The 5933-nt window shown below is 42.4% G+C and overlaps 1 non-coding gene across 1 annotated transcript; it reads left to right on the top strand.

Annotated features, from left to right (window-relative positions):
- The first annotated feature begins 1919 nt into the window (after positions 1 to 1919).
- On the top strand, positions 1920 to 2011 carry trnak-uuu (transfer RNA lysine (anticodon UUU)). The gene is given in 2 exon segments: positions 1920 to 1956; positions 1976 to 2011. It is a non-coding gene; the product is annotated as a tRNA-Lys (tRNA).
- The last annotated feature ends 3922 nt before the right edge of the window (positions 2012 to 5933 follow it).

The following is a 5933-nucleotide window of genomic DNA, read 5'->3' as shown; positions in this document are numbered from 1 at the left end:
CACAGGGAATTATCACTAAAGCTTTCAGGAGGGATGCAAAGTAGTATCCTTTGGCAGTCTCATGTTTTAACGGGTCTCGTGCTCTGCATGGACGATACTCAGACTTCCGGGCTATTCTTATGGGTTCACAGCTTCCTATGAACCCCACATCAAGTTTGCCTTTTGCCCTGCACTCAGTAGGGACCCTTCTTAATCTTGGGTCCAAGACATCTACCATACCTAATCGCCAGGCTACCCTCTTGGCGGGGGTTACCTGGACTGCTCCATCTGCCTGAGTTAGCTAATTTAGTTTCTTCATATCTGTCCTTATGTGTGCATTGAATCAGGCACGCACATCGTCGTTGAACATACAATCTTTCGTTTTTTTTGTGCCTGCAGTATGCATCGTCTCAAATCCTGCCACCTCTCGCTGGATGCCTTCGCCAATGGTACGTGAGGAAAGGTGCCTTCCACATCAAAAGGATTTTTTTTTCTCATTCCTTGACTGTTAGTCCCTGATATGGTAGTTTACTGGCCTTGTATGTCTGCTATTATTTCGGTTTAACTTTACATTTTTTTCTGTCTGTCTGCAACTCATGCCTCTGCAAAGTCAGCTAATTACTTATTTGTTTCCCTGTGCTTTTATTGGATTCGAAATAAATGTTAATTTACCATTACAATGGACATCACATTATTTTACAGCTTGCGGCAACAGCGAGGGCCGAAGTGCCTGTACTGCATCGTAACGTTCGATGTTGTCAGTTACATTTCCTGCTGGTTTCAGATATCTCTCCTCACTCTGGGAGCTCCCGGTCGCATGTTCCAGAGATTTGTCTGCACTTCAGTTCATCGAGGCAACTGTATTTCCTGCTCAGAATGTGATCTCTCTCAAATGGAGAGAGGAAAATAAAGTCTGTGACAAAGCTGAGATCACTTACGTTCTGTTCAGAATCAAGAAAAACTATCCCGATCTTCCAGTCTCCTATAACTTCAACATTACACTGTGTTCCCACCCTTCAGGCTCTCTGCTTGTATTCCTGATGAAGGGCTGTTGCCCGAAACGTCGATTTCACTGCTTCTCGGATGCTGCCTGAACTGCTGTGCTTTTCCAGCACCACTCAAATCTAGACACCGTGTTCCCAGGCCATCATTTCAGTCTCTGGTTTGCTGCAGTGCTCCTTCAAGACACAACACAAGCTGGAAGACACGCAACTCATTTTCTACTGACAGACCATGAAAACTTTAGGACCAAACATCAAGTTCAATCATTTTAGAAACCGTCCGCCCTCTTACACATTCTTCACCTACCCTCCCATCCCATTAGTTCTGAAGACGGTTCGTTGGACTCGAAGCGTTAACTTTCCTTCCTCATCAGAGATAGACAAGAGCTGCTGATTTTGTTCAGACCTTTTGGGTTTTCTTCTGAGAACTTTGTTTTTCTGTTGTAATCGCCAGATACTGGAAGCGTCTGAATGCAGGAGGAGAATTTCACAGGAGATGAAAAGAATGGAAAGGGTTTGACCACTCCCATTGTGAAGGTACGCGAGCTAGGCTGGGGATGTTGCTCTAAGTGCAGAGAAGGCTGAATAAGAAACCGATTAACGTGCTCATTTTATGAAGAGGATAGATATGTGTGACAGGGATAAGCCTGTATTGGGAAGGAACAGAGTAACATAAATGAAAGACAGGAGACAAGAAGGAGATTTAGGAAGAATACTTTCACCTATAGAGTATTAATTATCTGGAAATCATTATCTGAATATGTGGGAAAGGTAAGTGTCATGAGAACGTTTCAGCAGTCTGTAGCCAAACACTTGATGAGCCAGAGCACGAGTGGATAAGGACCAGAAAGTGTGACGAGGACAGAAAGGCGCGAGATGGGTGTCCTGAATGCAATGCGTCAAAGGCAAACTAGTGTGCTTAAAGGTAACGGCTGGCGCGGCTCTGTGGCGCAATGGAAAGCGCGTTGGACTTTTACATCTCTATTCAGGTTGCTATTCAAAGGTTGTGGGTTCGAATCCCATCAGAGTCGAGTTTTAATTTATGTTTTGCAAAGTGGTCAGACCAGAAACCAGTAATATTCGTGCATAAACCTAACTGTCTCGAAACGGAACATTTTCCTCCCACAGTTTTACATTATCGATGTCTATTTATGGTAGAGACCGATAAATACCTGTTAGCCAGTACGATGTTGTGGATGGACTGGAAAAAGACATAAAATTGTTCTGTGAGCCATGATGATATCAAATTACGTGGCAGGACAGGATCGGTGTTAAGAATGGCCTCCTTCTGCTCCTTTGTGTCTGTGCCATTTCTGGCCAAGGTTTTTAAATAATCACAATGAGGACAATATGAATTAAACGCCAAATAATATTTTGGTCTCATCTCCACTTCGCTTCCCTCCCAGCTGGAATAGACAGCTCTTGTTTCAGCTTTAGATCATACAGCGGAAGATTCTCACAAGTTCTCCTTCAGGCTGAATGTTCCTTCATATAGGTTTCCAAGTGGACACATGGAGCAAGCAATTGCATGGATTCAGGGGATTCAGGGGCAGATTTCCCCTTTGCTGGGATGGAATTCTGGCCAAGATAATGAATGTGAATTTCTGACATTTTGAATCTTACTCTGGATTCTTGCGACTTTACGAATTAAACTGAATTTAATTTGCCCTTGCAGAACATTATTTAATCTTCACTGTGCATAAAAACCATGCCACATGCTCGTGCACATAGTATGTTGAACATTGTTGATATTGTGTGCAGTGTGGGTCGATGTCTCAAATGTACATGCCAAAGGAAGTTGGTGAAATATCAGTGAATCGAATTGTCTGATGAATTGAAGCCGATAGAAGGAAAATCCCAGGACAATGGCCACATAACATTGCCTGTGACCAACGCAGGAAGCCAAGGTAAATGTACGCAGTATTCAATAAAACCGATTTTCACCACATTTATCTATGCCATTTTCCTGAAGCTGATGCTTCATAATCGATGATCCATTATGAGTATAACCACCTCTGCACTGCGTTTCATTTCAGATACACAGAAAAAAAAAATGAGTAATTGGGTTGAGGGGCCCAGTGGTAAGATCAGGAGCCGTTCGTCACCTTTAGACGGCAGATCCAGTGGTGCAGTTAGTTAACTTGCTGTACTTGCATGACAGAATGGCAGCACATGAACTGCCAAAGTTGTGCATTGGATTCTCGCCAGGTGTTTGTTTTACTGATACTGACCAGAGATGATTGCAACTTCAAGCTGAAGAACAGTTTAAACCCGGAATATGACATTGCAATAAAGTGCTTTTGGCACTAATGTTGCAATGACCTGTAAGACCAGTCTGAAGTCCATCTGACCAGTATTTTGACATTATAAACCGTAAGTTTATCCAATGATCATTTATTTGCCCTGAAGGTTGGTGTGTCTACGACTGTTGAAGACAAGGCGTTATGCACTCTTACTACTCTCTGAGAAAGGCAGCTACCTCGGCATCTATCACCCTCAAATTACATCGATATGCCCTTGTGCCAACCATCGCCATTTGAAGAAAATGCCTTCACTGTCCACCTTACGGCAAACTCTGATCATCTTTTATGTCTCTATTAATTCACTTCTCAAACTTCTTATCTCTATCAAAAACAGCCTCAAGTCCCTCAGCCTTTCGTCGTAAGACCTTCCCTTCACAGAAGGCAACATCCGAGGAAATTTCGTCTACAACCTTTCCAATGCTTTCACATCCGTCCTATAATGTGGCGACCAGAACTCGACAAGTTTGGCCATACCAGACAAATTTCTGGAGCTGCAAAGAGATCGTTTGGCCCTGAAATTCAATCCCTCTCCCAATAAAAACTAACACACTGTGCTCATTGCAAACAAATCCATCAACGTGTGTGTTAACTTTCAGAGTTTTATATACATAGACGCCGAGATCGCTCTGCTCATCTAAACTTCCAAGAATATTACAATTAGCCCAGAACATTTTATTCTTGTTGTTCATTCCAAAGTAAATCACCTCACACTTTTCCACAATAACCTCCATATGCCACCTCTGAGCCCCGATCTGCAGATTATTCATGTCCGTCTGTAACCTGCAGCAGACTTCGGCACTGTTGACAACTCCATCGACTTAGTGTGTTCTGCGAGTTTACTCATCCATCATCCCATGCTCGAACCCAGGTCATTTATAAAGGTGACAAACAGCAGTGGACCCTAAAAGGAACCTTTTGGTACACCATGAATAACTGAACTCCAGGATGAATATTTTCCATTAACTACCACACTCTGTGTTCTTTCAGCGAGCCAATTACTGATCTAAACCGCGAAATCACCCTCAATCCCACGTCTCTGTATTTTATGCAACGGCCAACCGTGCATTCGTGAAAATGATATCCACCATGTTAACCACTTTACTCTCATCCACTTGTTTGTTGACCTTTTCAAAGAGCTCAATAAAGTTTGTGAGCCACAACCTGCTATTCGCAAAATCGTGTTGACTGTAGCGAATCAACTTCTTCCTGCTGAGGTGATCATAAATCATATCTCTCATAACCTTTCCCAAAACTTCACATTCAAGGAAATACGGCTCACTGTTCTATAATTTCCAGCGTTCTTCCTACTACTCTTCGTGAAGAAGGGGACACTATTTGCTGAACTCGAGTCTTCTCGCACTAATCACATAGACACTGACGAAATAAAGTTGGTTGTCAAAAGTTCTGCAATCTCCTCCCACGATTCCCAGAGAATCCTATGATACATCCCATCAAGCCCAGGGGACAAATCTATTCTCAGGCTTTCAAGAATTGCTAACAACTCGTCTTTATGAATATCAATTTCGTTTATTCTAACAGATTGCATCTCAAAATTCTCTTCGACAGCATTGTCTTTTTCATTTGAGATATGATTAAAAATATACATTCGGCGCCTCTCCTATCCTCGGACTCTGTTGACGACGTCCTCCTACTGTTCTTGGCAGGCCCGAATCATATCCTAGATATTCTTTTATTCTTGAAATGACAAGAGAAAGCTTTCGAGTTTTAAATGACCCTGCTAGCTAAAGACTTTTAATGCCCCCTCTTTGCTCTTAGTAGCTCTCTCTTTTGGCCATTACTTGCTAGCTTTTAATTTTCAAGTGCCCTAACGTAGCTTTCATATTACATGTTTACATGCACCGCCTTCTCCATCTTGACAAGAAATTCAACTTTTTGAGTAAAAATGGCTCCCTGTCTCAACCTCATATTCCCTGCATGACGCACACACACTTATCAAGGACATGCATGAGCGCTTACCTGAACAAGCTCCATATTTCAGGTTTGCAAAACCCCTGCGTTTACTTTCCCATCTGGTGCATCCTAACTCTTGCTGATCGCATCATACTGGCCTTTCTCCCAGCCCTCATGCTCTGCGATATATATATATATATTCCTATCCATCACTAAATAAACATACCGAATTGTGGTCACTATCACCAAAGTGCTCAATTATCTCCAAATCGAACAGTTGACTTGCTTCAATGTGCAGTACCAAATCCAATATGTTTTTGATTCTTGTTGGCCTGTCTACATGCTGCGCCACGAAACCCTCCTGCACACATTGGACAAAGACTGACCAATCAGAGCTCCTCAAACAATAACATTTCCAATCAATATTTGGAAAGTTAAACTTCCCCACTACAACTACCTTGTTACTTCCGTTCCTATCCAGAATCATCTTTGCAATCTTTTCCTCCATATCTCTAGAACATTTTGATGGTGACCTCCACTTGCCTGATTTTAATCTCAGCCCATTCTAGTTCAGCAGATTGAGTCGGGACCTCACCAAATATCCTTTCTGCTACCATAACACTGTCTTTGACTAAAAATGCCACATCTTCCCTCTTTAACGACTTCCCTGTTCTTACTGAAAAATCGAAACTGAGGTGCAAGGAACAACCATTCATTTCAGTGCTCCATTCATGTCTCT

This window comes from Chiloscyllium plagiosum, unplaced genomic scaffold (assembly GCF_037043375.1).
Source record: "Chiloscyllium plagiosum isolate Xiang-an unplaced genomic scaffold, Cpla_swu_hap1 HiC_scaffold_45, whole genome shotgun sequence".
Lineage (NCBI taxonomy): Eukaryota > Metazoa > Chordata > Chondrichthyes > Orectolobiformes > Hemiscylliidae > Chiloscyllium > Chiloscyllium plagiosum.
The sequence above is the reverse complement of the archived record's forward strand: the minus strand, read 5'-3'. Positions and strand labels throughout refer to the sequence as shown.